This window comes from Rhyacophila brunnea, unplaced genomic scaffold, assembly GCF_057557595.1.
Source record: "Rhyacophila brunnea isolate RB1 unplaced genomic scaffold, BYU_Rbru_1.0 scaffold_12, whole genome shotgun sequence".
In the NCBI taxonomy this organism is placed as follows: domain Eukaryota; kingdom Metazoa; phylum Arthropoda; class Insecta; order Trichoptera; family Rhyacophilidae; genus Rhyacophila; species Rhyacophila brunnea.
The window spans coordinates 43,398,289-43,410,384 of record NW_028232774.1 but is presented as its reverse complement, the minus strand read 5'-3'; positions in this window follow the sequence as shown (position 1 = coordinate 43,410,384).

The following is a 12,096-nucleotide window of genomic DNA, read 5'->3' as shown; positions in this document are numbered from 1 at the left end:
AATTTCCAAATTTCAGAATTGTTTATTTCTATCAACTCTAAATCAACATACTCAATGTAAAAAAGTGTATCATCACATAATATTACAGTACAGTTTTTAAAGTACCGGAAATTTTAATAAATTGTCATTTTCGAGGCGTTCCACCAAAAATCTTTTCGCGTGCCACTCAGTGGCACGCGTGGCATAGGTTGCCGAGCGCTGGCCTAGACCACCACCTGATATCATTACTGTCTATATTTCCCGCAAAACTACGTTGTATTGTATACCAATGAAACTTTTAATTTCCATTACCTCGAAAATTTGATCGACGACACACATGTTTTAGAATTTCGTTACCTTACTTTTGAAAGGTTCTAATTGCACTTTACCATGTTTTGAGATATGAGCGTTTGAAATTTGGAATGGTCATATTTTCAATATAAAAAGACATGTAGATAGAACTCCAACATACTGCTAATTCCCATATTTTACAATAGATGACTCTGAAATGAATGTATATGATAGAATATGGTTAATGGAACCTTTTCACATCAAAAAGTCATTTTAGGCCAAAATGTCAGTTAGAACCTTTTCAAAGTAAGGTAACGATTTATTAATGAAGAGTTTACTTAAGGTAATGTCACCACCCACCTGTAGGTACGTGTCTTCGCCTAATAAATTAATTAGTAATAAGCCGACATGTAAACCTGATCTCTAACTATACGGCTTAGTAAAACGCCTAAAACGCTTCCTTGTCTAATCATATATAATTGTTTATCTGTTCACAGGTTTTTACGCTACCCGTTCGGTATGTAAACATATCGAACGGGACATCGATTGCTACGAACAAGGTAATACAGTATAAAAGAATGATGGATGTGAAATTGCCTTGTTCTGCACAATAAAACCTGTGATTATGTAATATAAAATGTTAGATATAAGTTTATTATGTAATTGTATATTAGTATAAATGGGGAAGAAGGATTGCCAACATAAAGACGAGGAATGCCGTCGCGAGAGATTATTATAAGAGTGTATAAGTGTAATTAATATATTTTGTAATAGTATGAAAGAAGAAGAATAACTGTTAACATAAAGAAGAAGAACGCGGTAGCGAGTGATTAGTATTAAAAGTGTATATAAATAATTAATATGTCTTGTGGGACACACTAATCGAATAATATTTCAATCCGTAAAATCGTTAATATTAAATTAATAATTATAGAATCAATGTATAACATGGCAACACCAGCCAACGCGTGGGTATGTGTGCACGTCGGTGTAAGTATGCGAGAATGCTGCGAATGGCCTTACTTAAAATGATAACGCGGCAACACCGACAAACTGCATAGTAACTGAGCGCGTAGCAACCGACAAATTGAAGCATAAATAAAAACCCAACGGTCGGCCAATCCATTGGTATGCGTGTGCATCGGTGTGTGTGCAAAAATGTTTCCCGCTAGACAAGAATTAAACGCGCGAAAACAAATCTTAGCATCATAGAGTTCCTTAAATTCAACTTTTATGAAATATTATTCGATTTTTGTGTTCATAATAAATATATCTGTTATATGAATATATGAGTAATATGTATTTGTAAAGGGTAAAGGCAACAGACATGTTTACATCGTAAAATCACAAATGTTTATGTGTAGGTCGGTGGATGACAATTACCGGGCCTATTATTATGTCAATAGGTACCTAGTAAGTAGTTGTAAATGCCTGTTATTTAAACGCTAATAGAATCGTGTGTTTACTCCTGGCATAAGACTAAAATCGCGAGTTTATGCCGGAGATAGCTATTTAAATGCTCTAGATAAATTCACATAAAATCCATAGAATTAGATAGACGATATTTTATAACGTCAATATATCCATCCACGTGCACAAAATATATTATCTCTTGATACTTGGTCCTTCTGACAATCCAGTAAATTCTTATTAAATAAACAAGAGGTAACATGTAGTACGAGCTAACGATAATAGTAGAATCTTTGGTCACCCCTTCTCAAACTCTTTGGACCAATTAGAATAAGGGAGGCTGCTATAAAAGAGGGCGCATCCGAGAGATTTTTATCAGTCTACCGGATCTTCTCTCAGGAACAACATCTTCTCTACTAGCAGCCTCTCTTCAAACACTCTGGACCAGTCTCACCAGTTTTGCCGCGCATCTCTTCGCTTCTTGAACGCCGAAGTACTCCCCGGTGAGAGTTTCACATCCCGTTTACCTACGGGTGGGAAATATCTCTCGCGTTCGCTGTAATCGGTCGTCACGTTTACTTGTCTGCCGCCTTCACCTACATTGGTCTGTAAAAATATTATCTACTGGACGCTACATACAGAAAATTAACCGAGTCATTACCGACTTTTTCAAAAGGAAACAGCGTTATTATTAATAACCCCTCACCGACTGAGCTAGGAAAAATTCATCAACGAAGTGCGCAGTGGCGTATCGTTGAGGGGGTGTTGTTAGTAAGTTATATTAAAAGATATGTACCAATGTCTAATCATGTTTGGGGTTACGATCTACTGGATAAAATGTATTATCATCGTCTCAGCTCTTGCCTATCAATTTTTAAGTATCGGAAGTATACGGAATAGGCAAAAATACTATGACGCACTGACGCATTTACATAAAACATTTAATTCTTGTTATCGTAAACCATTTGCATTTGCCATGATTGAATGCGCATAGTACTTAAAAATGCCAAAAGGTGAAACCCGGTTCGCAAAAAAAATACCGAAATTTCAGAGGAAAAAAAGTAAATCAAATTAAATTGAAACTCGTTTTATTACCTTCAATATTGACATTCTGGCAAAATCAATTAAAAATAATTTGTTAAACATAACAAAGTTTTAAACTATCGATCTTTTCGTATTAAACCGTTGATTCATTTTTTTCTGTTCCAAGCTCATGGGTATGATTGTATTTCGTAATTTTGAGAAACCCAACTTCATGCGTTATTTGATTCGAATGATTCATTATTTTTCTGATAATTTATTCATTTAAATGTTGAATACTAGGCATTTACTTAACAACGCAGTAAATGAACTTTTTTTGTTGCATACCTACTCAACTGGTAATAATTGATTTTTAATATTCTATAAGTTTACTGGACCCACCCACGGTGGCCGCGCGGCTTAAGCGTTGGACTATAAAGCCGTGGATCCCAGGTTCGAATCCTGGGTCTGGCAAGTACACATATTGTTCTTCAATTGGTGTGTGTGTCAGGGTATGGTCCTAATAGGTTGAGCAAATGGCTGACATCCATTTCTCGTAAAAAATAAAATCTGTCAATACAAACCTCCACTTTGTGGAGGCCCATATGATCCTATCAGGATCGGACATGGCCGAAGAAGAAGAAGATAAGTTTACTTAACGACTGTGCTTACCATTATATATTTATGTTTATAATTTAGTAGATTATTATCTAAATTAGTAAGTGAAAACATTTTTAAATTTCTATTGAAACACAATCGTGTTAAAAAAGAATTTTAAAAAAGTTAAAAATAATTTTAATTAATATAAGAATATCATATTACCAATAATCGGATGAATCCATTAATATATTTTATTCAATGTGTTTGAGGTACGCAATAATTTATGGCAATCAATATACGTATTATACTATGCATATTTACAACGATCGTTAGTTTTACCTGTTTCATATTAATTAAATATTCAAAAATTTCCATAGTTAATATTGTTAACACTCAAAGAAAAGATTGTACAGCTTATTAGTTATCCCTTATAATATACTATTCATGGTTCTATATTTCTGTTAATTCAATAGTTTATTTAATTTGGAAATTATATTATAACTTGGTAATTTTATTAAATTCTAATATATATAAATAGCTATCGCATATCTTGTCAATATTCGTATTCGAACATATATTATACAAACTTTAAATAATCATATTTGAAAAAATACGATGCTCGACAGGATTTGAACTAGTGTAAGCAGTAGTATCGCACCAACTGTGCATTAACCAATTATGCTACGAGCCTCCTATCTAATTGCGACAATTTAAACTAGTAGGCCATACATGAAATCTTGCGTTATTATTGACTATAGGTTTTTGTGTATTAAATCGAGAAATATTAATTACCTTAATAATTACTAATCGACGCCCGGCTCTCGCCAAATATTTTAGTTATACTGTCTACTTGAACTTGCTAACAATTTTTAATAAAACATTCCTTTTATTCAACGAATAATTCACAAGGTTTTGAGAATGCAACATACCATATATTGAACACATATAACTTATATAACTATATTTTTTTATTTGTTTTCGACCATGTCCGATCCTAATAGGATCATATGGGACTTTTATTGTTGGTAAATCAATAATATATCAAGCAGTCACATGTATGATCCAACAATATTGAAACTATATTAATATGTTTCCGATCATGTCCGATCCTAATAAAATCATAAATGGGCCTCCACAGAGTGGAGGTTTGTATTAACAGATTTTGTTTTTATGAGAAATGGATGTCAGCCACTTGCTCAACCTATTGGGTCCATACCCTGACTCACACACAAATTGAAAAACAATATGTGTACTTGCCAGACCCAGGATTCGAACCTGGGACCCACGGCATGATAGTCCAACGCTTAAGCCGCCCGGCCACCATAGGCATTATATACCCACTAGGAAAAAGCATTTAAAAAATCAAGTGTTTTATTACAAAATATGTAATGTTACATTCTCAAAATCTTGTGAATAAATGAAATGTTTTTTTTTTAAATGTATTTATTTGATGTTATTCAATAATATAAAGTAAAATTTTGATAATAAAATATTATTGTTTTTAAATGTTTTAGTAATCAATACGATTTTCAATATGGACTGTTGACTATATAATATAATATAGCAAAATCCAAGTATCATTCATTCGGAGAGTTATTAAAAAATCTGCAGAAGATTTTCTTTGGGCGGTACTGAAAAAGTTAAAGTGCTCGGAAGATCACTTAGCACGTCTGAAAATGTCAGCGAACATTCGCGACGGATCAAAGATTATTGGAGGACCATTTTATTTGTGAAGCCATTCATAATGTCACTTCAGCTTTCGTTCGCACAAAAAACGTCCAACTATTCATGCGCTGTCGCAGGACCCTTCACAAAGATATTGATCGGAAATAATATAGGCATCCATGTTTCTCTTTATCATTTTTATCTGTCATCGGTTTGTTTTGTTAAATACCAAGCTTATTCGTATATTAAGCGCATGCCTATATAGTATTTGTATTTAATCTATATAATAATGATAATACACTATATAATAAATGAATAAAAGCTCTGGACCGCAAGAGTTCTGTGTTCTTTTTGATGTCTATAAAAAACGACATAAGTTAAGTTAAATTGTTTTTCAATGAAACTTTACGAGAACATATAATAAAGTAATTATATCTTAAAATACGTTTTCAGATAATGGAGGTTTTTTTTTATTTTTAATTCGTATTTTGCAAATCACATTACTTTTATTTATGTTGCATACATTGCAAGAAATGCATTTAGTACTATGACGACATAAACTTTAAAATATAATACTTACCTTCCTAGATAATAATATGTAGATATTATTATATAAATGACAGTAAAAAATTAAATTAAATATATATTTATTATCTAAAAATATAATATATAACTCCTTATTTTATGGTTTAAGCTATAGGTGAGAGACGAGTTCAAATATTTAATTTATTACAATAGAAAATATGGCTAAGCAAACGAGAAAAACAAATATAACACTTTTCGATTGAAACTAATGTTACAGAAGCCATTAGTTATTTATAAATTGTTGAACTTAATTAATTAATTCACTTATTTACTTTCTGGCGATACACAATTATAATTGATAGTGACATAAACCTGTGGCATAAACCTGTGGCATAATTGATAAATATACAAGTAAAAAATCAAATAAACCCTTTTTAGCAACAATAAATCACTGTTACAGTTTAAAATATGAAATGCCTAATTCCATTACAGTATTTTCTGGTAATTGAATACACCATGAATAGTATAAAAAAACTATTTATAATATTATCTAAAGAATCATTAAATCAAATTGTTGTTTTTGTTGTACGCATTTGAATCGTTTTCTATGATCTGGTTTTTGGCTTTCAGCATCTTTGGGTGAATTTCACACTCTCAAATGGTAAATAATAAATATTAAACTTACACAGTATATAGTTGCTAACCGTTTATATATCAAACTAATACATTACAATAGTGAAACTATATTGTTACTAGGTAAATAAAATGTATGCATAATGCTTGAAAATGCAAAAAGGCAAATCCCGGACCGCAGATAAGTGATTCGAATAGATTATAATAATTGTTGATAGTTTATATCTGAAAACCGAAATGAAGTGATGTGGTTAATATTATATATAAATACCATTGGCGTTTATTTTAATGTATTTTTAAAAAATCCTAAAGAGAATTATGTATACGTGTTTGTTGTATGTATCCATGGTATCCCTAGATAAAAAATATTAATATTTGGCATTTAACAGCAACAAAAAAACTTTAATTTTATAAATGATAAGCTAGAAAGTCTTTTCTCATCAATATTTGACCCGAATATATTAAATCTGCATAATAAGTTATTAATATTGGTACACTCAAGACAATTTAGATGGGGGCATAGCATTTATCGTGCGTAATAGTTGAAAAGGCATATTATATTAAATATATACATAATATTTAGGTAGCTAAAAACCATTAATTTATTCACATCTTCTACATAATAAACCAAATTTTATTAAAGTCGGATTTTTAAAAAAGTTTTATTTTTTATTTTATTAGAGTATTTTTTGTCAAGTATTAAATAAGTGTATCATTGTTTTAAAGCAGAATTAAAAGTAAAATTCATTAATATACAAATATTTGTTACATATTATGTGTACATTGTATTTAAAGTTGCTTATGATAAAACTTTAATTCAATTAATAATTGTACTTTTCCATTTGAAACTTTTTTCAACCTGGAATTAGCCTTTGCCTGACATATTCATTAATAATATACCCAGTCGATATTATTACTTGATAAACTATTTATTATCAAAAAAAAAATATACTTATAAATAATAATATAGGCTTCTTGTATTTTTCATTGTCTTATTATTTATAGCTAAACTGTTTTTTGCTATTGGAATATTCCTATTTGTTTAACATTTATAATAAATTTATCTATACAACCAAATAAAAATGTACACTTGTAAATACGAATATTATTATAATAGCTATTATTGATCTGCCGTATAAAATGCAATAATGTAAATAGTTAAAACAAAAATTATTCAGATATATATTATGTATATATTATAATACTCAAATTGTTTACACACATACAGGCGTATGCAATAAGCTTTGGCGTACCATCGAATACATATTGTGTATAATTAGTTTATTACTAGTACCTAGAAATAAAAAAGGAAACATATCCATATTAAGTATAGGTAGGCATTCACACAGGTTAATATGAATATACATAAACGTGGTATCATAACATTAATATATATATATATATAAAACAAAACGTAAACAATTTTACAGAGTATTTTCCCAGTTTTATGACAGCAAGCAATATAAATATGACAAGCAAAAAAAAAATCAGAAAAGTTATTGCTCGTAAAAAAAAATATAGCAGCATATGTTTGTTTCTGTCCTACAAACACACATAATATATCTTTTTCATTTCTAATTAAATGAAAAAATATTTATATTTTCTAGTATTTATTCATTTGAAAAATGTGTATAATACCAAAAAATCATTGAAATTAAATATAGCATATCATATGAGAATTATCCTCTAATTAATTAAAATTAATTATAAATGATTTACATAAAATAAATAAAGTAAAAAGCTGAATACAAAAATCATATTTTCATAAATAAATTAGTCGAATATTTTTTTAATGTAGAATATAACTTACTCTGTATCCTTGTTTTCATAAAATATATGAAAATTATCCTCGTTTAAATCATTATGTGAACACACTGTTACTGTTGTTAACATTTCACATAAATTGTCAAAAATAATTCACAACTGAAGTGTTTCATAAACTGTTTTTATATTGATAATTGTTTTAAAATAACAACCTTATTACTTAGTATTTTTTTTAATAAGTTCAAATTACTTATAGATTTTTGATAAAATTATGACGAACTCTTTCACGACGTTCAATCCAAATTACCGTAATGTGTTTATTTTTCTACAAGTCTACACTTATTGATGATGAGAACCGCAGATACGTAGGTATTTTATAGTTTCTTTTTTTTTTAAATAAACAACATTTTTTTAAATTGTAAAATCAATGTCACAAAATTTTCGAATGTATTTGATCACTTCTAAGATTTAAATGTCACATGAAACTTCTATAAATGTCTATTTGATCGGATATATCATTTCCTTATTTATCGGATGAATAAATTAGTTATTTTTTTGCATGTGATAATTCATCATGAGATAATATTTATCGTTCGATTGATAATGTTTAAGGGTTGTTTGACAGTGATAACCGGAGCGTCTGCTCGCCGCAGTGGTATACGGACGACTGCGGCAAGTTGGGTGCGCAGCGTCGGGCCTGGGGTGAATCTACAGCTACCCGGTTCTGGTTTGTATCGCGAAAACGGGTGGGTGGAAAAATATTTGTAAGCATTGCATTTTTGTGAACCGAAATACCCTGTTTATTTTTGGATTTCTCGAAAGTATCAACATCAATTTAATTAATTAAATTATCACCAATAATTAATAATTGTATTGAGACTATTTTTTAAAACTTCATATTATTTTTTAAAAAACTTGATAATTTAATATATTTTTATGTTAAGTATTAAGTGAAAGCTATACACTTTTTTTTTTAAATCTAAAAATAATGCCACCCTTTTTTGTTAAAAAATAATCCTAACTTTTCTGTTACTGTGATAAATTACATACATTAAGAGTTCATGCCTATTTAGACGTGAATATAAAATGACAGAAATACTATTTAGTAAGTACCTAAATATAAGAAAATATGTTCCGGTTCAAATATTATGTTAAACGATATTGTTCGTGTTACAGTAGGCAGTCATTTAAAAAAAATTAATTGACCTGTTTCCTTGCTTTGGCTATTACAATTTAGTACCTAGTCAAGCAATCAGGAAAAAATAATACAAATTTGTTTATTATAAAAATATAAAATATGACATATTAATAGTCATAAAATGCATTTAAGGTGATTTATTTAAAATAATATTACATCTAAATTTCTATACAATAATATTATCTAACGGTAAATGTTTAATAAATTTGGCTAACTTTATTTACGGAAGTTTTTCGTTAGTTGGACTGGAGTGCGGACGGTAGATTATATAATTATATTATGTTGAAGTAGAGTTTTTGTTAATTCTACTTATTATCTGTTATTGAAACTAATTGCTGTTTTGAATTATTATCCCATCGTCAGAATGATCCAACTCTTGCAAAAATTATATAATATTAAAAACAAACATTTTTAGGTTGTTGATTTGAATTAATTTTATTGTTGACTCGAATGTTGATTACTCTTACCTAATATCATCATTTATTGAGCCAACTTCATAGTGTGGCAGAACTATGTTTTTTGACTTTTCCAGTGTTTTGTGTTCCATTTTATATCTATCCTGTGGTTATCGTATATAAATAGTGTCAAAATGGGATAAATATCCTCTATCTATTTTGAAAATTATCCTTTTTTACCTTTATTTCTATATATAATACATGGATACAGGATCGGACATGGTTAAAACATATATATTATATATGTTTTGACCATGTCCGATCCTAAGAAGAAGATCTTATAGACCTCCACAGAGTGAAGGTTTGTATTATATTTTTATTTTTATGAAAAATGGATGTTAGCCACTTTCTCAACCTAAAATCTATACTCTAGCTCTAAACACACATTCAAATGTGTATTTACTAGACCAAAAATTCGAACCTGAGAGCTATGATAGTATAAGCCGCACTATTAATAAACATACCTACATACTATTTTATAATCAGCTTGTATATATATTAGGTATATATTTCTTGAAAATTTGTTTCAATGTACCATAAAAAGTCGCCTGTGGCGCAATTTCATTTTGTAGGTTGGTATATAATATAATTAAGGACTAAAGTTATCTGGTGGTTTTTTTTGTTTTAAATCAATATAAATACTCCATAATGTCATTTATTAAAAGTATTTTTCTCGCCATTCCTTAATTTTTATGACGTAGTAAAAACAATCCAACAGCGTTTGGATTATTTTTTGTAGCATCATTGTAGGTTGAAAGAAGTTTATCCAAGATTGATATACAATAAACAATGCGTGAACATTAACTTTGGTACCAATACTGAATATAGTTACAAGTTAAAAAAATGTGATTGAAATTACTTATTTGGAACCTACATGTATATTAAGTAAATCCTTTAAGTTTTACCAAGTACTATTAATACAAAATAATACTTCCGGAAAATAAATATAGTATCCATTATTGACGGAATTTGATAAAACCCTAGATACGTTGACTGGAAATTTTTATAGTATGGTACTTTACTCGATCGATCGACGAGTTTTTCAATATTTTTTTATACACATTTTCCTGAAGCTGTTCCAATAATGTATTTAGGTATACTTACGAGTGTGGTGCGTGTACACTTTTCCTGTCCACCCTACTCTGGTAGGAGTAGCTGGCCGCTAGAGACGCCGCACCGCCTCGCACATTCCCACCGCACGGCGCGGCGTGCGTTAGGCGTCGCCGGCGTCGCTGGCGTCCCAACATCATACGGTGGAGTCCGACCGCACTTACGTTTTGTGTTTTTTTCTCTTACACATTATTAATAGAAAACTGTTTACCTTCACATTGCCGTTAATATTTAAGTTATTCATTTTCGTATATCTGTTTTATTTAAGTGATTCATTTGTTTTGGTACCGCTATTTTGATTTTATATTGTATTCAAAATAATCACAGTGTTAATATTTAGTTATTTTTCTTATGGCGTTATTTAATTCAATTATAATTGGATGGCTCACAATAAATATGGAGCAAGTCAAATTTTTATAAAATTCGGTACTAGATAAAACAGATTTCTATATTGTGTGTTAATATCACAATTGTAGCTCTACAATTGTCCACATAAATGACAATACTAGCATTAATAAGACATTAAATTGAATGTTAATCACGTCCGTTATGACAGTTTCGTCAGCAGTATAAAGAGGCACTTGCTAGTGTTAATAAAGCCTGAACATACTTTACGTTTCGACTATTTATTTGACTTGATCCATGTACTATCAAAATATAGTAAGTATGTATATACAGTGAAAATCCTGAATTTTACAAAAGGAGTTTTAACTTTAGGTCCAAATATCCAGGATCCATTTTGATGGACTTGAACCATAATTATTGTGAACCACCCAATTATTGCAACTTAACTTATATGTCGTTATACTATTATAATACTTAATATCATATAATGTGAATTAGTTTTGACTTAATCAAGTTGCCAATAGAATTTAAATAAATATAATGTTGGTATATAAGAGCTAAATTTTAGATAGACTTTTACTTTGACTTTTTGTCTTGTGAGCTTTAGTGTACAATCTTATTCGGTATTCCTCTCTAACACTATAGCCCGTAATGGAATTTGGTTTCCTCAACTAGATTTTTTTCAGTATGCATGGTATTTCTACTCTCATTAGAACCAGTCAATCGTGTCTATTGCGTACAAGTTTCTCTCTAAGCCATCATATTGTCACCAAAGATAAAATTTTCCCGTACTCTGTTTCTCAACTATTAAACATGAGACGCCCAGTCAGTGCCTCTTTGTATATATGTGTCACATGACCGACCCAATGCTAGTATTGGGTATTCATATAACTGTCGATGTCTAGCTCATTAAAGATGTTGTACTACATATCGTCTCTGTTCTGGCAGAACACACTAACTGGAGAATACTAGTTTTGAGTAATTTGACTTTGAAGTTGTTAAAATGTTTGAAATGGTCTATCATGTGAGTTTATTAAGTAATCGTAAAAAGGATGACTTTAAAATAAAGACTGTTTATTTATTAAGAAGGTTTCCAGACGG